Source organism: Zootermopsis nevadensis, unplaced genomic scaffold (genome assembly GCF_977971745.1).
Source record: "Zootermopsis nevadensis isolate Lab colony 2312 unplaced genomic scaffold, Znev_1.0 Znev_ptg000008l, whole genome shotgun sequence".
Taxonomy (NCBI): Eukaryota; Metazoa; Arthropoda; class Insecta; order Blattodea; family Termopsidae; genus Zootermopsis; species Zootermopsis nevadensis.
In genome coordinates this window covers 10,936,418-10,957,834 of record NW_028259140.1, presented here as the reverse complement: position 1 = coordinate 10,957,834, position 21,417 = coordinate 10,936,418, and the positions used below count along the sequence as shown (strand labels likewise).

Here is a 21,417-nt window from a genome sequence, read left to right as displayed (position 1 = left end):
ATTTGTCAGGGAAATGACAAAACCTCCTGAAGTCGAACGTAGAGCCAATTTATAAAACGTAGTGTATATTTAAAGTCTACCAGACAACGGACCATAATATTAGGCAACATAATACTGGCAAACACAAAATGAATCTTTATGTAATGGTATGGTATGTAACTTCTTGTGGCAAGAGATAATAATTGCGGGAGTTTTAAGTTTTATTAATTTATCGAAACCTAGTTCTTCATATTTTAATATCATGTCTTAAATCCTTGTAGTAATTAATGTAAATCGATATCAAATTGTGTTTATGCAACTAACGGGCGGTAGTATGTATCAAAATAGCAGATCAAAAGTATAAAATATCAATAAAAATTCATACAAGCACTTTGTTCAGTCTAATATTACGTAAATTAAGTAGCTAACGCGTCTTATTTGATATTAAATTTGCGTGACAAAGGTGAGAAATGATAAACTTTTAAGTCTCTTTTTCCTTAAAAATGTGTCTGCTGAATGATGTATGTCACATGTAAATCACAGAGTATTATCTACACTTTTTACTTCTGACATCAGTTTTGGATGTACAAGTTGTGTAAGTACTGTAAACTTACGTCAGGTAAAAACAAAATATTTCTGGATCTCAGTCAAAAATTATGAATAGTGACTCAAAATGACCGTCAAGAGAACGAGTAGTTTTAATAATGTATTGGGATTTTATTTGCATATTTCTATTGTCATGTTGTTAATCCGGATTACCGCCTGATGCAGACCACCCTTCCCACATATCGTCCGGATTAGTGAGGCTTTACTGGAAGTCTGTCCTCTACCAACGCAGTTCTAGTGCCGTCACCGTGCGTCTCACAGCAAAGAGCAATATTCGAAATGTGAGGATAAATCCAGTTCACTGGTCCCTGTATAGAAGAAGGAATGTCGATAGCATTGGATCGAATGTTCAAACAGAAGCACGCACAAACTTGTTTTACTGTCCTCGCTGTGATCTCTCTTTATTAATCTGCTGGTGGAGTAAGACGATCATGATGAAATACGAGTGCTATTTGGATTCGAGTCCGCTACCTGCGAACAAGAGCTTAAAGATCGTGTATATTCCTGAACTTGTATCATGTGAATGAATGCAACGCTGTGAAGACCGTGCCGGGTCACTTGCCCATACAAGACTCGAAACTGCACGCCTCTGCTTACAGCTACAGGCGGGCGTCCAGACTGAGTGAAGGAGTGACTCTTTCTGCTTTAAGACGAAACTGGAATCCGGAGGCGGTTGTCCTACTCGAGGTCCCTGTCTTTCCAAAGAAATTACAGCACAGTTTCTTCAGATAGGCCTCAACTGACACATTTTACTTTCCTAGTAAACTTATTTCTGGATTTATTTATTTATTTTTATCCGTACTCGTACATTACTCACGTCTTTAATAGCAATATTATTTTTTTGTTTTCGTAGTTGCGGATTCTTTCATTGTTTATAGTTGTGTGCTTCATACTGACTTGATTTATTTATTTACTTTTCTTTCTTTTTATATTATTACTTCTTTCCCCATAACAATATTTTATGTCATTACTTTATTACATTTCTAATATTCTTCTTTTCCCTTCTCTTTATCAAATGTTAAAGAAGCATGCATTGCCACATCCATTGAAGGCAATCAAGGATAAATTGTCTTATCTTCAACACCGCAGAATTAATCAGCTGACGTAACGAACCCCAGACTACTAGATCCGACGATCATGCAATGGATCTGGGGCAGTATGACCTCTGAAACATTGGTGGACATCTACCAGACTACACGTCGCAACAACCCAGAAGGCATCAATCTTCAGACTCACCGCTGTGATAACCTCAAATCATACACATTACTAATTTTGTTTTCCGTCGTAAAATGGCCTTGCGCAATGGCGTACTACGGAATTCGTTCAGACAGGTGTACAACCAAAATTATTTATTATTTTTAATCCAGAAGAAATTTGTGATGTAATCTGACTGATAAATCAACTAAAGTCAGTCTATTGGCCAGCTGCGTCTATCTGTCAGTCCGTCCGTCCGGTTACTCAGCATCAGACATCAGTATGTGTTATACACTGAGTTTAACGTCCACTGCTCACCTTATCCCCGGGGCTGCCGATATTGAAGTCGTCTGGGATTTTGTCTAAATCGTCTCCACCATTCTTAAAATATTAATTAAGAATGTCCTCGTATGTGTGTATATATATTAATCTTATAAACTTGTTGCTTTTTAAAGTATTTTATATTATTAATATAATAATATGTGGTTAATAAATTTTATACAATTTAGACATTAGATAAAAGATAAAAGTAAACATCTAATTAATACAGCTTAAAAATCTTTGCCAACTTCAAGGTTCCTAGTAGTTCAGAACACATTAAAATACAGACTGTTCGAAAAGTCTCGCAGTCCATTCCTTACACATGTTCTCTTTGCCAAAAAATAAATTACACTGAGATCAGAAAAGAAAAACAAAAAGACGATATTAATTGCTGGAAGTGTCCACCGCGTTCAGCGATGCATGCATTCATTCTTGTCCTCGAGGTTCATGCAACTCTGTGAAGTTACTGTCTCACGGAATCGATTCTCCAGACGAGATACTGTCGATTTTTTGGCACAGGAGAATTCGGGAAATGTATCCCTCACTCATTCTGTCAAGTGAAATAAGAACCAGGTGCCAGGTAGTGTTCAACAGCGAAAACTCGTTGCGGCTGTGATAAAGACGCCATTGCACTGCGAGTCTTTTAAGACAACATGACGTGACCTTCGCGTACTCTTGTATAATATCAGCGATATTTTGTTCTTATTAACCCAGACAAATTTCATTAATTGCAGCCATCACTAAAATGATAATATGGTTCGCTTGATTTTTCGACCATCTGCATAAAATAAGTGTGCTTATATTGTCTGTGAGCTTTCTTAATGTTATTAATCTTGCACATGTAGAATTTGAGGTTTTCACGGCGGTGAGATCGAATATGGCTGTCTTCTGGGTTGTTGCGTCGTGTAGTCGGACCTCTGAAACGTCGGTAAACTTCTACTAGACTACACGGAGCTACATCCAAGAAGACAGCCATCTTAAATCTTGCACATAGTCAACCAAAACTCCTTGTTAGTTTTCTTTGTCATTCTTTAGTTCTCAGGACACTTGTGCACGTAATTGGTTGTGTTGTCATGTCCAAATTTTATAATAGGTTATTGTGCTCGAGTCTAAAAATAAATGTAAGGAAAGTTTAGCGATCCACTATATGTATCCACCATAGTATGTGAATGTTTTCCATTTTTAGAACATACAACCAGTGGCATGACACGTGATTTTATATGAAACTGATACTTCTATATTTTCCTAAACCCATCTCGAAATGAAGTCCTTGATACACAGGTGTAGGATTCAAAACGTAACCCTAAGTGCAACATTGTAAACTTGAAAAATGAGTTTTTTTCTTACTTTATATTTGTTTATGAGAACTTACAGAAAAGCTTTGGAACAGGTGCTGAAAATGTCCGTCACCTTCTCAAGACAAGCATCCACCCTTTTTAGCATGTTTTGTATGATTATGCGAGCTATTTGTGGGGCGATGTTGGCAAGAGTCTGGTTAGTTCTGTGTTTCATTGCTACCAAGCTTCGTGAATTATTCGAACAAACTCTTTCAGAAATTCCCCATAGAAAAGAAATGTCTGACATGTTATGGCCTGTAAATCGAGGTAGCCAAATTTCACGCGAACAATGCCCTCAACAAAGAACTCTGACAGTAAAGCAGGTGTTAACAGTGTGGGTCGTCGCCCCACCATGTGGATACTAGCTGCTCGCCTCACTTGTCAACAATGTCCGACACCGGACGTGTTTCCTGTCGAAAACATTTCCCGCGTTCTGAAATGTTACTAATCGGTGAACTGTCTTACTAGGCATTTTATCAGGACAAGCATTGCTAAATGCTTCACTAACCGCCGGAAATGATTTCAATGCGAAGTAGTGTTTGAGAATAAACACACGTTCAGCTCATGAACACACCATGTTCGCAGTTGCGCACCATTTGCACATTTGGTGAGACTTGGGCCTAGTAACTAGTTGGACCTTGATTCGAGTGTCACAGAGGAGGTTGAAATAGTATATTACACGGGACTGGGTCTGCTTTTGTTTTAATTTTTATTGCAGTATTTGATTGTTGCGTTCTGAATGGTATAATTTATACCATTGCACTGACTTGTGAAAAACTATATTATAGGTTTTGGTAATTATATCTGTTCTTATTCATTCATTAAAAACTTTAGGTATTGGGTTCTTGCAGGGTAACTCGAAGTCTAGCCGACACAAAATTAAGCATATTTCCATAAATATGACTAGGAAGTGAATTTATAGCTACATATATTCTTAAACTGAGCACTAGATGGAAGTGAGTTTCAGTTTGGCGTATACACAGAAAAATAAATTTCAAAATTAGAATGATGTTCAAGTATACCTTAATTTTTGTTATCTAAAATACGCTTGTTTTGATGAAAAGAGCTCTTAGTTGTCCTTTAGACTGATTGGTTAGTTACGGATCTTAAGTCCACGTAGAGGACTGATTTTTCTGAACTGTAAACACATCTGCAAATAAGAATTTAATCAAGATTTACATCGATCTCTGATTCTTGTTAGTGTCTGCTCCCCTACAACAGATGTGATCGTTATAATGCCACGGCGCATTTGACCTTTGTTCCTGAACATATGGAATACAAAGGAAGGTGAGTTAAGCAAAAGGACCATTACGACGCGTAAGATACTGTTTGCAGTCCACTGCTGTTTTCAGTTGGTTTGTCCAGAGAAAAGTTCTTTGGCAGTACGGATATTTCTAGGCAACTTGTAATATTCGAAATCCTGCACTTCACTTGAAACGAATTCTTCGCCATGATGATATTGTATTGTATTGTACCTTTGAATGCTTGTTATATTCCACAAATACAAAGTATCGGTTTTCGAAATTTTGACCCCTGGTGTTTTGCAATGCTGGATTCTTTATTCAGTACATGGCGAGCTATTGGACTAAGCCCAGGGCAGTAACAGCACACACACACGTGGAATCACAAGAAGAACAGAGAGAACACACGAAGAAGAAGAAGAAGAAGACGAAGAAGCGAGTGCCCTGCAGCTACGAATTTCATAAAGTGGGCACATCCTGATCTAACACATGTGATTGGAAACTAAAAATAATAATAGAGATATACCCCCAAGTCACAAGTGAGATAATTGACTTTGATCGTTGACTACTCTCGTTTCTATCATACGTGATTTACTCACTTCCTCTGGGAACGAAAATATTGTGTTATTTAGTTTAGCAGACGACATAAAGCATGGAAATAAGCAGTGCCTACAGTTTGTGTTTGTTCCTAAAGTCTTCTGGATGTTTCCACACGTGTCTCTCCTTATTCCCAGTCGGTAATTGTCCATTGGTTGATAAAAGTATCTACAACATTACGAGTACTGCACTATTGTAGAAACTGTCACAAATAGCACTTGTTACATTGAATTATTTATAGGAATCCAGTTGATGACGAAAAATAAGGCAGTTTTTCGCCGAGAATTGAACTCTGATCTTTTCACCAGCCTTTTCTTCAGTATTCCGAATTAAGTTGAAATGCTCCAGGCCGCAGTAAATCTCACCGAAGTGAATTATAGGCTATTCTTGTACTAACTCCGTGTTGTTCTGAACGACCTCATAATCATAATTTTTGATGACCTACGAGTGGTTATAACAAAATGACGGACGAGGGAATTTGTGAGGACCACGCTGAGATACTGCGATCTTGTGGCCAAAGCGGAAACTATCGAAAAAGGCATATATAATACCTCGCCCCCGTGTTTGCTACATGTCCGGTCCATCTTATCCTCCTTGGTCTTGTCTTCATAATAATATTTTACCAAGGGTGAGAGTTGTGGAATTATTACTTTTGAGGTTTTTTCCACCCTTTCCTGTTAGTTTATTCCTTGTGATTCCGTATGTTTACTACGCCTCTGTTCCAAATACACTAAATCTGTGTTCCTACCCAGCGTGAGAGACTGAGTTTCACACCCATAAAAACAGCTGTTATTATTATAATGTATGTTTAATCTTTACGTTTCTATATAGAAGGTAAGAAAGACAAAGATCCTATGTATTGTCAAAGCCATCACATGATCTTCTATTAATGCAGATTTAAAACTGTAAATAGCAACAGAAACAAATTGGCTTTTATATTACAATGTTTAGGTTCTGATTTGGATGGCAGCAAATAATCGCTGGATTTTTCACGTTCTTAAATTTTTCCTAAATTTGTTTTTGATCTTCTACGTTCGTTTCCATTTATTTGAACCTCGTCACATTTCCGAGGGATCTGTTATTTCTTTTCATTACGATTTTTCACTGCAATCAGATTACGACTCATGAACATGTACCTAGTTTTCTCTGCTTTTACTTCTAGATCAAATGTTCTTATTTTTTTATTTTATGGTGTTATGGTATTTGTGTTTTATTCAAATAAATTAACATCACCAGCGTAGATTAAAAGCTGGTGTGCCCTATTCATTTCCAGTCGTTCTTGTTTTATACGACCTACTTAATGGTGCATTCTGAATCAAAATTGAAAACCAAATCGTTTAAATATAAAATTAATCGTGCAAATTCATGTCTGTACTATACTGTATAGCTTTTGCTTTGATCAAGTAGTTTCATAGGTTTTCCGAATTCAATAAGAATGTTGCACAGTACATTTTTCTTAACTGAATTACGGGCCTTCGAGAAGTCTGTAATTCTGTTTTGCCCCATTGTACTCCCGCGGGCTGGGCTCCATCTTTCCTCCGGCTTTCGTGATTGTGATGAATCCGTTTTCCTGTGGTCCATGGACCGATCGTCCACCTAACTATAGACACATTAACAGTCTTACCTTCATTTCAACCGTAAAGATGGAAGCGAAATATTCTTCCGAAACGTTGGTGTACAACCGTAATACTACAGGCGAAAACACGCACAAGATTGCAATACAAGTAAACTTTGTAATTCGTTTATTTTGTAAACATCTGTATGCTGAATTCTTTGACTTCGTTCCATAATACCGGCGAGATGAAATAAGTGAAGGCAATCACATATTTTGGCTTTCGAACCACTTAATCATTTCACTAATGTTTTCAGGCAGTTGTCAATTTTTTTCTCGTGTTTTGCAGGAATTATTACCGCTTTTCTGTGTTTTCGTTGGCTTCATAATTTGTCTTTCTAATCTACGCTCAGGTGTTTCTCGTTCGGAGTTTCTGTGTTTGTCTTTGTTTTAGTTTATTTCCTCTTACATTGCACTTGAGATAATTACAGGCTGCCTTCACATTTTGTTCTGGAGAAGTTGCGAGCCAGAAATCTCATGTTTACCGGCACATTTCATCCAACCAGGCTTTCCCATAGTGTGTCAACATTTTATGTAGCCTCTTGTAATTCTGAATTCTCAAACAAAAGAATCAACGCTATAGTAGGCTTGTAGGCTTGAATAATACTTTAATCTAGGAACTGAAAATGACTTAATTGCCGGCTTTTTTAAAGATGTCCGAAACCGGAAGCAATGTAAGAGTACAGCCAGAGTCATAAATATAATCACTCGTAATTTTCTTGCGTTTGTATGTACGTATGTCGCTTTTCTCTCTTTATCTTGCATGAATTAAAATTGTTTGTGTCAGAGATGTATGCAGTAAAAATACGGAAAGGTTTACCTAATTTTGAGGAATATATGAAATGATATTAATGACTTTTTTCCAGGCGCGTGACCAAGGTCGACGAAAAAACAAAGACTTTTGTGGGAAATAAGTGGGTAGAGTATGAGATTGGCGATGTGATGCAGAAGTAAATTTGCCAGCTCAAGTTTTGTCTTCTTTTCCTTTCTTTCTTTTGATTTGTTTAAAGCATGTGTTGTACTCGTTTAATCCAGTCAGCACACTACAGCCATAAAACACGCATTTCACTTTTTTTTCAACCTCTTAATTTAAATATCCATAGCGGGATCCAAAGTTGTTTTACGAATTATGTGTACGTTCATTCTCACCCTTATCCGAGCTACACGCCCAGTTTTCGGTTATCTATTTTATATAACAAATATAAATGTCAGATGTAAACCGTGTAGAATCCAATAAAACATAAAATTTATGTTCAAATAAGTTAATAGTCTAACATTAATATTAGAAGTATATAAATTAAGATGCTATTTGTTTTCTTATTCCCTGCATACGTCATTTCTCAGACCCAAATACTTTCTTCAGTATTCTGTTTTCAAATGCTAATAGCTGCAATTTATTCTTCAATTCGTAATTTAAGAGACACGTTACAAAATCACATTCTGAGACAGTATTTACGTATTATTAATTGCAAGAACTCCTCTATCTCGTCTGCTCGAATATACTTTAGCCGTACTAAAGATGAAGATGTATGAGATGGTATAGAATAGCTAAGTTAATCAAGAATTATTTAATCTTTCGATGGTGTGCTTTATTTAATAAACGACACTCTCTAGTATTTTATTTGATTTCAGATCTGTCCTGCACATGATGGCAGACTAGTGTTCGATATAACAATGGTTGCTCTTGCAAAGGTGAGTAAAAGATTTTTGCTTCTCTAACCTCATCGAATATTATTGTTGTAATGTACAGAATCATTCAGAAAAATTTTACACCTATACTGGCGTCGATTTTCGAGAAAAGTTAACTGCAAGCAACAGTGCATTTGTTACGTAGTTTAACACAGATATCTAAATGGGATGCGCGGAAATTTAACAGGGATTTTTACTAAAAATAATTACAGAACGACTACGGTTTTATTTTGTTATCATTTCAGAATTAATCTTCTTTATATCATTCTTAGGAGCATTCCATTCTCCCAGAAACATTAATTTATTTATAGGTGGCGGCAGCTGTTGGCATGTCTTCAAAGGTTTACTGGTATGCATGGATGTGTTTGCATTTAAAATTAGTCTGCTTCATCAGACGTGTTGCAGGGCGTTGTGCCATCCTTTACATTTAAATTATTTTATTTGTGCAAATTGTAAATGCAAGCGAGGGAAGGAACAACGTCACTATCAAAAGCAACGCGAATGCTTACAGTTTCTGTTTACTTTTCCGCGATGTTTGGACCTAAGGCAGGAGAAATGTGGAAATAAAGGGAAATGGTGATTTGTCGTGTTCTGTAGTGATAGTAGAGTATAATTAAGTCGTAGGAAATTAAGATGCCCTTACGTTTGGCAAGATCGGTAATTGGCGTCATTAATATAAGCTCAATGAGCCGGGATAGCTCAGTCAGTATAGTGACTAGCTACGGGCTGGACGGCCGGGGTTCGATCCCCGACGGGGGCAGAGGAGTTTTCCTCTAGCCTCTGCGTCCAGACCGGCTCTGGGGCCCACCCAGCCTCCTCTACAATGGGTACCGGGGTCCTTTCCCGGGGGTAAAGCCGGCCGGGGCGTGATGCTGACCACTCACCCCCATCTAGTGCCGAGGTCAAGGAAGAGAGGAGCTATACCTCCACTCACCCCAAACGCCTACATGGCGTATAGTGGAACAAACTTTACTTAATATAAGCTCAGAATGGATTGTTGTGTGGATGTGTCTATTGACGTTATTGTACGAGGGTCGCTCATTAAGTAATGCCCCACATTTTTTTCCTCAGAACATATTTATTCAAGATGGCTCAAATTTAGTGACAATATAAATCAATGTTTCCTTTACACATACTATTTTTCCACATAGTCCCCATCAACTTGTACGGTTTTACGCCAGTGTGGAACAAGTGCATGCATGCCTTGCCGGTACCAGCTCTTGTCCTGTGCACGTAGCCATGTCCTCACTGCTTGAATAACGCTCTCGTCATCTTCAAACCTTGTTCCGCGGATAGCATCTTTAAGTGGCCCAAAGAGATGGAGTCGGAGGGTGGATGGGGCAGCACCGTTCAACCAAATTTGGTGATTTCTTCCCGGGTTCTCGGACTTGTGTGAGGGCGTGCATTGTCATGCAGGAGCAAAATTTCTGCTGGATGCTTGTGAGGCCGAACTCGTCGGAAACGCTTCTTGAGGGTTTCCAGGGTCATAATGTACGCGTCTGAATTGATGGTCGCACCTCTTGGCATCACATCCACAAGAATGACCCCATCACTGTCCCAAAAGACAGTCATCATGACTTTTCCGGCGGAGGGAGTTGACTTGAATTTCTTCTTTCTCGGTGATAGAGGATGATGCCACTCCATTGACTGCCTTTTTGTCTCCGGCTCAAAGTGGTGTATCCAGGTTTCGTCACCTGTAATGATCCGGGACAGAAAGATCTCTCCCTCAGCATCAAAACGCTCCAACAATTCAGAAGAAATCGTTTTCCTTTGAATCCTGTGGTCTGCTGTGAGACTTCGTGGAACCCATCTTGCGCACACCTTCGAATATGCAAGAGCCCGGATAATTGCAATTACACTTCCATTGCTGACTGAAAGCTGTTGGGCCAATTGTCGAGTTGTGATGCGCCGATCCTCACGAATAATGGCATCCGCGCGGTTCAACATGTCTGGAGTGGTGGCTGTGGCAGGACGCCCAGAGCGCGGCAGATCACGGAGCTCGGTTTCTTCACTTCCTGAAGCTTTAACTCTCTTAGCCCAGCGACCAACGGTGCTCCTATCGACTGCACAGCTTCCATACACAGCACACAAACGTTTATGAATGTTCACCACCGTTTCTTTTTCAGCAACAAAGAATTCAATTACAGCTCGTTGTTTGTAACGAGAGTCGTTCACAGACGCCATTTTAACAGTTCACTACAGCTCCGCTATCGGTTGGAATCATTTGAAACTCCGTACACGAACGCGGGAAACATCAAATCTCAAGCATGTAAAAGTGCACTTTTCTATCTTCATTATTGGCTGAGAAAAAAAATGTGGGGCATTACTTAATGAGCGACCCTCGTATTAGTGTGTTTATGAATCTTCGGGTTGTGGTACCCGACGTGGATTTTAGTTAGCTGTTGAGTTTAGTAGTGATTCCGGAATGAAATGAAATTTGGCTTTTGTCCCAATTTGTTTTAAAATTCATTCCGGAGTTCATGTGTTTATAAATTTTCTCTCTAACTCGATAGGGCTAGATCCTTAGTGAAAAGCTGACAGTTATTCAGACAGTGATGAAATTTCCCTCTTTTTTATGGAACCAGAAGGCTTATTATCGTGTTCGCAACAGCCCACAATTGGACCATATCCAGAACCAGTTGGTCAAATCAACAACTTACCACTTTTTCCTTTAAGATCCATCTTAATAATATCCTCCCTTCTATGTCTACATATTTCCAACGATCTCTTCCATTCAGGCTTTCAAATCAAATTTTTAATGCATTTTTCATCTCATAAATTTGTGCTACATGCCCTACGCATCTCATTATGATTATTTTTATCATTTGAATAATATCTGGTGAAGATTTCAAATATTGAATTTCATCAGTATGCTTCATAAAGCTCATGCCATTGGAAGAAGTTATGTGTCGTAATTGTTTGTCCATCGGGAGGTTGCAGGTAGTGTTGAAATGGCTTCTTAAAATAAGCATTTGCAGTCACTTACTTGAATGTTATCAATGAAATTAATGAATGAGCAATATATGTATATATGTAACAACAATAAAGTAAAGTTTTTTTCTTAAAACTGAATAAGGTTTTCAGTGACGTTTAAATGTTATTTATCGGAACAACTAGCACAATGAGACTGTCGTTAATAAACACTTTAAAACTCTGATATGAAAAACATAATTAATATCACTAGGACTGAATAAAATATCGCTGGAACGTAGTGTCTAGCAGGCGATATATTTCTTAATGTTCTCGAAATTAATTACCATTGCCACAAAAGATATCCATAGAACTCGACGTTTTAATTCAATTAATATCTTCACAACCTTTTTGTCTACGGTAGTACATTTTAATATTAGCGTCCATTCTATCACTCAGTTACCGAAGTGATCACTTCCACCGATATCTTCACTCATGTAGTGTGTTTTATGTTCCATTCGTGCTAGATGCCCTGCCATAATTACATATTACATCGGTTGGCCTTCACAATACTAGAACAGTCCAAAACATGTACCTCTCTGTTACTTACTTTGCATTTAGAAAATCTGTAAATTCCAAAGCCCGAATTGAACTGCAGCGAAAACACTCCTATAATTTTAGTTGCTGGTTTTGTTATAATTAAAAATAAATTAACAACAAATAAGCTATCGATGAACAAAAATTCATAAAACAACAGGTGACGAGCGTCTGTTAATCGACTAGAATCGTTACTTACTTTGTATCAATACTACTGTTAAAAGAAAATTATATATTTCAGAAAAGTATGGACTGGTACTATATTGATCACAATTGATGTGTGCCATGAAAAATTGAAGTATGAGAAAGGGAATCTTTGGTAGACACCGATTACTTTTTGTTTTTTTTTAAAAAAAACACAAGATTTAAGAAGGAAAGGGGGTGTGGTCGAACTTTAAAGGATAAGAATATATGGTACGCCATTAGAAGTATCTGTTGGGTTCACCAGGGTACCAATTATGTGCATGGGAGTTAGGGACTGCCGGTTGGACCAGTCTGTGAGGGCGAATTTGCATAGCTCTAATATTCTGCCTCTGGGTTCCAGCATAAACTCAGATAATTGAAGGTCTCTTCTGTACCAGCTCTGATCCAAATCCACTTTTGATTATGCTATAAATGATTTATTTGATATGGAAAGGAGCGATGTGGTGTTATTTATTAGAAGGTGTTGAATGCCTGCATGCCCCATTTTTGCCACTATTTACCAACGGGCAATTTTGAATAAGATGGAAATACGAAGTGTCTAACGTATGGGCCCTGTCATTTATAACCATAAGCCTACTGATTTATTTTTGAAAAGTGAGATTGATATTGCTTGAATGCGTCAATTTTATTATTCGTTTGTACTCTCTTCTTACAAATATTAAACACTTTTACACAGATTTTTTCTCAAAAGATTCTCTCTGATAAGAATCAAACGACACATTAAATAAAAAGACGTGGATGGATTTGAGGTTTTCACAGCGATGAGTCCGAAGATGGTTGATGATGGAGGCAGCAAGGACTTCTGAAACGTTGTTAAACATCGACCAGACTACACAGCGTAACAACCCAGAAGACAGCCATCTTCAGACTCACAGCCGTGAAATCCTCAAATCCTACAAATTGAACATTACATTCGATTGCAGTTTATTAATTAACTTTCATGACTTCGATGACCTAGATATAAATTGGAGGATAATATTAAGTGCTTTTCGTTGCACCTGCGTTGCTGCGAGGATGTGGATTGGAAGCTTCTGGCTCAGTATAGAGTCCAGTTATGAAAGGGCAATGAGCCTCACGGTTTGATAAAAGGCGAGACTTTTTCAGTGACTTTGGTTCCGCCATTTTACAGTATATTAAGTATCCCTTAGTAACTCTATTATCAGCAAGTCTGTAGCAGAAGATGGCTGTCTTCAGACTCACCGCCGTAAAAACCTCAAATCCTACTTAAATATGCAGCAATTAAAACAAATTACACGCGACTTCTCTCTGTCTTTGTTGTTCTCGTATTCATTATTTATCTGTATTTTATGTTAGATATGTTTTTTTATCAGATATCTCAAGAGTGTTTAGTCTGCGTAATACCAAAATAAATTCCATAAGACATTTACTTGGAAATTTATTTCTAATTGTTCGTCCGTCAATCAGACTTTTAAGGTAATTTCCATTGAAATTGGAATTGATAGCTTCTGGTATAAAATTCCGGAAGTTGGTACCCAGAAAAAATTTAAAAACCGGGTATAAATGAACTTACATTTATTTTATCTTCGTCTGTGACGGAAGTGAATTTTTAAAGTAGGCAAACGCCTGTGATACACTCAGTTGCGGATCTGAAAAGACTGTATTGTTGACTGAGATGTCAAATTCTCTGAGTCTGTAATAGACGATATTGGGTGCAAGGCAAGAGAGACATTGAAGCTATTTTAAAATTAAATGCGGTTGCCGACACAGAGCTGGAGAAACGTGCACGTGCTATTATCTGCACATAACATTGTTCGGTGTTCTGGATACTGAAATATTTCGGACGTAGCGGAAGGAACAAACACGAACGTCGTTAGAAAGTCTCAAGGAAAGTATAGTACTTCGGAGAACAAGGATAAGGAAGGATAACATTAAAACGAACCATACAGAAATATTAGTAATATGATTTGAATTTAACTGACTGAAACTCGCGTCCAAATGCGTGCTCCGTTCTGGTTAGTAGCGCGAAGGGTACACTACAATGGTAGAATATTTTTAGAAAAATCTTACTACATAACTCAATGGATGAATAACAAGTACAAGGTTATTAATATTATTATGATTAATATTCAATACCTTGGCATTGTGTTGCAGGTGTTGGGGGAGGGGAATTTGATAACATCCTACGACCTGACCAGGATTTGCCACTGGCTTTAATATTAGCGATGTTTAGCTAAGGCTTCGATTTGTAATATATTGTGATTTATTTTGGTTAATTCGTCTGTTTATCTGAAGGCTGTTTCCACGTTCTGGAAAATTTTTAAATATTCCTTTTAGATTTACGTGCGTAATAGCAGACCCATTTGACCTAAGTGACAACCAACAAGTATTTCTAACTAGACTGTTGATAAAAATTATTTCTGTAAAATTGAATAACGACAAATTCAGACTGACAGCTTAAACATACAGTTTATCTGGGAGGGACTGTCTGCGTCTTAAAGGAAATAAGCAGTCTTACAGCCCACAAATTCAAAATATACAGAATGCGTGTTACTGACGAAAGCAAAAAAGAAGTTAAAATGAAAGAAAAATGATTGTAGATTTGTAATCTTCAGCAACTGCTTAGTGCACAACATGAATTTTAGATATGTTACATGATCATTAATACATAAAGACATCGGATGCACAGCGCAAATTTTTATCCAGAAAAAATACCTGTGATGGAAACCTGTTATAGCAGGAAATAATATTACCTTCCTTGGTATTCTGCTACAAATAGGTTTGCTGTATTTTCACTTACAAAATTGGAATTCGTGGGGCAAAAGTAGTGGAAGCCCGGGTTCGCACCCAGGGCAGTCCATGTAGGAGAAGTGTATCTCGGAGACTTTCGGTTTCTCCTTGTCAGTACCATTCCGCTGCAGATCCATATCCACTCATCCATCAATGGGGAATGTACTACGAGTCCGTTGTGGGACCACTTCCACAGAAACATAGTCTGACACCATCCGCAGTGTCCAGTGGCACAGACGCATGGGACGGAGGAGCGCAGTGAAACTGTCGATTTCTGTAGTGGTTTTGAAGGATTAGACGGGTTAGATGTGCTCAGTAGGGCGGGGAAAACTTGTGACAGCTCGTCTGGTTTTCCACTATAAAAGAAAGACTGAAATTTAGCTCCGGGAAAAACAATTAGATTACGCAGTCACGAGTGGTTTTTGGGCAGACCATCACAAAAGGTTAAGCTCGCGTGCCATTGTGATTGAATTAGGAAAACACAGAATGTTCCGAAAACCGCGCATTTATAACTTGGTTAGTTCGTGACACACTTGAACGTTTTATTTACAATTTATATGCATTAATTTGTTATTCTTAATTTTAAACGACCTTCGCACTTCGTCATGTACTTTAAGCATGTGCAGTACGTTATCTATATATGAGTGTGCGTACACAGAGTATGTACGTAGTGTATGTATGCATGCATAAATCCATCTGTCCGCATGTTCGATTTGTGTGGCTTTGTAATGGATTTAGATTTCTTTAATGGTCGATATCCAGATAATTTAATGATTTTTGTAATTGTGCACTTAAAGATGAGGAATTATTTTACAAAGAATGACTTTGTGTGAAAGAAGTGTAATCACATTGATTCTCGAGGTATTTATCTACGCATTTTCAATACTAATACCCGGACCATTGCGAGTACTGATTAGGAAAGAATAGCTCACGTGACAAAGTAACGCACGATAATCCTAAGTCAGAATACCGAATCTGAACTGAGATTTAACCCGGAACCCCTAAGTTGCGTTCTCCCCGCGTTCCTGATTGACACTCATGTGCAGACAGTTGTCGTAGGTGCTTAGGAATAAAAGGCCTGTGGCGTCGGTGACAACCGTGTGGTTTTGGTTATGTAAATACAATGTCCGTTGCTTGGCAAATATCAAGGCACGATGAGTTTACTGCTATTTTTATCACTAGTTCCTCCGTGGTACTAAAGTCTTTGAAATACCTTGGCCGCCTCACATACAGACAGTTGGAATTAGTGAGTGATCAGCCAATCGCAAAGCCTCTACTTACACAGGATAGCACAACACAAAACGACGAGGATAAATGTACATGTTTTGAGTGCGATTTGAACCCACAGTCCCTAGCGATGAAAGCCCATGTCACCGACCGGAACTACTACCACTACTAGTGTCTCCGCACCAGAGTGGCCGAAAAGTTACGTAACTCATGTTAAAATATTTATTTGTGTTTCAATATCAGTACAATTAACAAACGCACAATATCGCTGTGACTATACAAGAGCCCACGCAAGGATGTATTTTTCACAAGTACGTGTGTTGTCGAAAACTGTCTTTAATTTCGTTCTTGAAGGAAGGTGCTCGGTACGCACACACGATTTTGACCTGACTTCAGCAGAGAAGATTAAAGTCAGAGGTCGATGAAACATGATGAAATGGACTGGGCTGAACTTAAGTATTATTCAGAAAGAAAAGAGAATAGATACAGTTATTTCATAGTTATCGAGTTAAAATAATAGAAGGGGAGATGGTGATAAAACAATGTGTCTGCTTGTTCCCCAAGAGTTTCTATCGCATGTAAACGCACAGTCAAAGGCATCACGCCGATGCACAGAATCGGGACATCGTAAAATCCTCGGACCCGATTTCCTTTATGTTTTCATTTAACTGAGTGTTTCTTTTGACTTCAAAAACAAACAATGTGACACGTCTAGAGACAATGTAACTTAGCAGTCAGAATGTGGTAAATAAGTTTTTCAAGTTTTGAAATGTATTCATCTGCTTACTGATTTAGGGTGGGGTTGTAACCTGCACGGGACGTCAGCAAACATTTAAATGTTGACTTAAAAATCACTAGAACACTAGTCTCTAAGAAAACCATCACGTTTTCTTTGCAAGTGTGGGGCGGTGTCTTCATGATGTTACATTTTGAACGCTCAGATTCATTATTAACCTTTTCAATTCAAGAAAAGCAGATATCTCAGTTAGAAATACAAATTTCTTCTGTTTTGAATGTTCCTTTGAGCACTTAAACAGACCTCGACTCTCATATTTAAAAAATTAGACGCCTGTATTATTCGTGAGTCTTCGTAATGTAAATTCTTGAGTTGCCATGGAAATATACAAAAGAATTAAGTTGTATTATTCGTTTCCATAAAAAGAAACGACATCGAAATGCTAAGCATTGTCGCTTATGTTCTGGCGTGTTTCAGATATACAAGACTTGAAAGTTGTATTCGTAGTAAATTCTTAATTTTACGTCTATTATCTTAGACGGCTTTAGTTTAAAACTGTACAGATCACATGGTCCTAAAGGCGTTCGTAAGCCTCATAAATCAGTAATGGTACGTCATAAGGCGCTTTATCTCTGTGGTAGCTTACTGGAGTCTTACGAACTGTGTCATAGGATCGAACTATGGTGAAGTAAATTTTTTTTACATTTTACGTACAAGGAATTATTTTCTAACGTTTTGTATTTTCCGAAAATCTGTTATCGTACATCACTATAATGAACTATTACATGTGGCAATAGTATCGACCCCATCTCACGTTGGTATTATTGATTATAGAAAACTGAGAAGTACGATTTTTAGTGTACTCCACAATGACATAACTTCCATACCAAATTGCTTCCAAATTCATCCAAAAGTTATTGAGTTCAGTCATGCTGGCAGACTGGCTTCTCACCACGGAGGATAGGGTTTGCCCACAGCTCAATTCGTGTAAGGTTAATAGTGGAGAAAGTGGCATTGAGACAGATTGCTGTCCGATTCCCATGGTTTTTCTCTATCAGCATCATTCCACTGCTGCTCCATATTTAATCGTGTATTATCTCGGGTATGGACAATAGATCCGTTATCGGCAGAAGTTCCAGATACATAATTAAAAGTAATGTTATTTTTTATATGATTTAATCCATAAAATTAACATAACTGGTCCATAACTTTGTTATTAGGACTAACATTTCAAAACAAAAACATTATTACATCAGGTTCGAACTGAAATTCGTCCTACTTTTCCGTGATTATGTTTTTGTCTGCAGCCAATAAAACCAACAGAGCGAGGAGACGTTTGATGCAGATTGTGTAAAGATCTGTTTCTGACCCATCAGATACCTTTATTGCGAGATCAGTTAGATTTCCATTTTTCAGAAAATCTATTACCTGTAATCGAGTAAGTAGGTTAAGAAAGTTGTGTAGAATGTCAGTAACCTACACAAAATGGGAAATGTAAAGAAAATAAAAATTAAAACTAGGGCGTATACCCGATTTAAATATCTATTATTTATCTCATTATGAGCCGGGATAGCTCAGTCAGTATAGTGACTAGCTACGGGCTGGACGACCGGGGTTTGATCCCCGACGGGGGCAGAGGATTTTTCCTCTGGCCTCTGCGTCCAGACCGGCTCTGGGGCCCACCCAGCCTCCTCCACAATGGGTACCGGGGTCCTTTCCCGGGGGTAAAGCCGGCCAGGGCGTGATGCTGACTACTCACCCCCATGTAGTGCCGAGGTCAAGGAAGAGAGGAGCTATACTTCCACTCACCCCAAGTGCCTACATGGCGTATAGTGGGACAAACTTTACTTTACTTTTATTATTTGTCTCATTATTTTAATAAATTCCTACTTGCCATGATATTATAGCGTATTTAGTTATTTCTTATTAACTTATTTATTTGAAGTTGATTTATCATGAAGATTTCTGTCTTCTGGGTTGTTGCGCTGTTTAGTCTGGTAGTTGTTTACCAACGTTTCAGAGGTCATACTGCCTCCGTCATCAGGGCGGTGAGTATGAAGATTTTGTCTTCTGGGTTGTTGCGCTGTTTAGTCTGGTAGATGTTTACCAACGTTTCAGAGGTCATACTGCCTCCGTCATCAGGGCGGTGAGTATGAAGATTTTGTCTTCTGGGTTGTTGCGCTGTGTAGTCTGGTAGATGTTTATCAACGTTTCAGAGGTCATGCTGCCTCCGTCAACAGGGCGAATACAACCCAGAAGACAGAAATCTTCATACTCACCGCTGTGAAAACCTCAAATCTTACATTGATTTATCATCGGTAAATATCACAAGAACCGACGAAATGTGTCTGGAATTTAGAACGCTGAAAAAAAAGAGCAGAATAGGATGAGACATGGCGAACTGGTATGGCGGGTACAGTGCAGCTTGTTGAGCAATTACGCGATCGCGCAGTGATTCTTGAAAATGGGCGGGGAAGTAGATCCTCCCCCGCGGTGGCCATTGCGTGCGACTGCGCGTCAAGCCTGCCCGCAGCCATGTCTGCACGCAGTGAATGATTACTTGTGTCGACGTGAGTAAAGTGCGATATGCTGTTATTGTGGTTGGTGTATCCGATCAAGTAAATAAAATCTTCCGTCTCCCAAGTTCCTTACTTTCATCCTGCCTACCTGGTGGTAGCAAGGATAATACTTAAGTTATGTAATGCATAAAGTGATTTATATCTACTCTTATTTCCTCACTAGTCAACAAAATGTTGTTTAATTCTTAAATCGATATATCTAGAAGCTATGATGAAGCTTGTAGCCAGTCGTCATCACGACGATAAACAACAGAAATATTATGATGTTACAACTTTAAGTTTCAGAACTCGAATTAAAAAAAACTAACTAACTAGATGGCTTACGGAACTCGAAGGTTCATAACCAAATTAACCAAAGCCCTCCACCGGACCCTGTCCTGGACCACCGAAATCCAGTCTCCTTCAACGCTTATCTCCCATAGATCCCGCCTGAGATTATCCTCCCATCTACGTCTAGGTCTCCCCAGCGGTCTCTTCCCCTCAGGCTTCCCAACCAATACCTGGTGCACACCTCTTTTCCCATCCATGCGTGCTACATGCCCTGACCATCTCATTCTTCTCGACTTAATCACCCTTACAATATTGGGGGAGGAGTACAGATTTTTAAGCTCATCATTATGCAGTTTTCTCCATGTCTTCTCTCCTAGGCCCAAATATCCTCCTCAACATCCTATTCTCAAACACCTGCAATCTGTGTTCCTCCCTCTGAGTGAGAGACCATATTTCGCACCCATACAAAACAACAGGCAGAATTATTGTTTTGTATACTTTAATCTTCATGTGATACTTGCCAAATGTGTCAATTCTTCATAAACGCTATCCTTGATATCATCGCTTTTGTCCTCGGTTGGGGCATGAACATTAAGGACAATGATGTCGCACCAATGTTCTTCCAAAATTACGTAAGACAACCTGTCGCTAAGAAATTCTACTCTCTTAACCGCTGCCCTAATTCTGTTATGAACAAATAAACCTGTCCCTAACTGATGACTGTCATTCCCCTTTCCATAAAATAAACGTGAAATTGTCCATTGGGATCATGCCCTCCCACTCCCATCGCTCTTCCTGCAATGCCACTAAATCTAACTTATAATTCCCTAATTCCCTACTCACTGATTTCAGTGCCCCAGCCTTATAGAGACTCCTAACATTCCACGTTCCAAATCGAATTAAAAGAAAAGTAAGAATAATTCAATGATTGTTTCTTGCAACGCCGCCCACTTTAACATGGATATGAACGATTAAACAACCTTAATACTCTGAACATTGTTCGTGGAATGTGTAATGATGCACCAGCAGTGAATGTACACGAAACTCGATAGATTATCAGTATGCATATAAAGGTTACACCTTTACGTGTGTCCAGTGAACAGTATGTGCGCATTGTAATGATAGGTTTATTATAATCCTTATAATGAAATCAGCCTTTGACGAAAACTAGACTTTTTGTTATAGCCGCTTGCATAATTTTATGTAATAAGGACATTGGATGCAGTTCTAAGAAAGGAATTTGTTCAGTTTATTATAGAAGTTAAATCTACTAACAGAACCATATGAATTCGTTTGTGCTACGTGCAGATTTGGTTCAGAATAATGAACTATCGTGTACACAAATTTATAAAGTGAGTAAACTACACGTGCCCTATGTACATTATTGAGCATGCCATCGATGTGTTGGATTCACGTAAATGAACAGAGCGAATAAATATTTACGTTACAAGAAGTAATATTTGGTTCTCAGCTGAAATGTTTCAGAAAATCAATGACAGATTCGTCCCAACAAAGCGGCTGCAAATGGCGAGATGTAAATGACCGATAGTAGAGATATTACAGAGACTAT

General features: G+C 38.4%; 1 protein-coding gene across 2 annotated transcripts in view; it reads left to right on the top strand.

Annotated features, from left to right (window-relative positions):
• fj (four-jointed box kinase) overlaps positions 1-21,417 on the top strand; it is a 220,090-nt gene that overhangs the window by 94,968 nt on the left and 103,705 nt on the right. For both annotated transcript variants that reach the window (XM_087345084.1, XM_087345083.1), the window contains exon 2: positions 8,520-8,579. The gene's annotated coding sequence lies outside the window, so the exon portion shown is untranslated. The remainder of the gene's footprint in view (positions 1-8,519; positions 8,580-21,417) is intronic.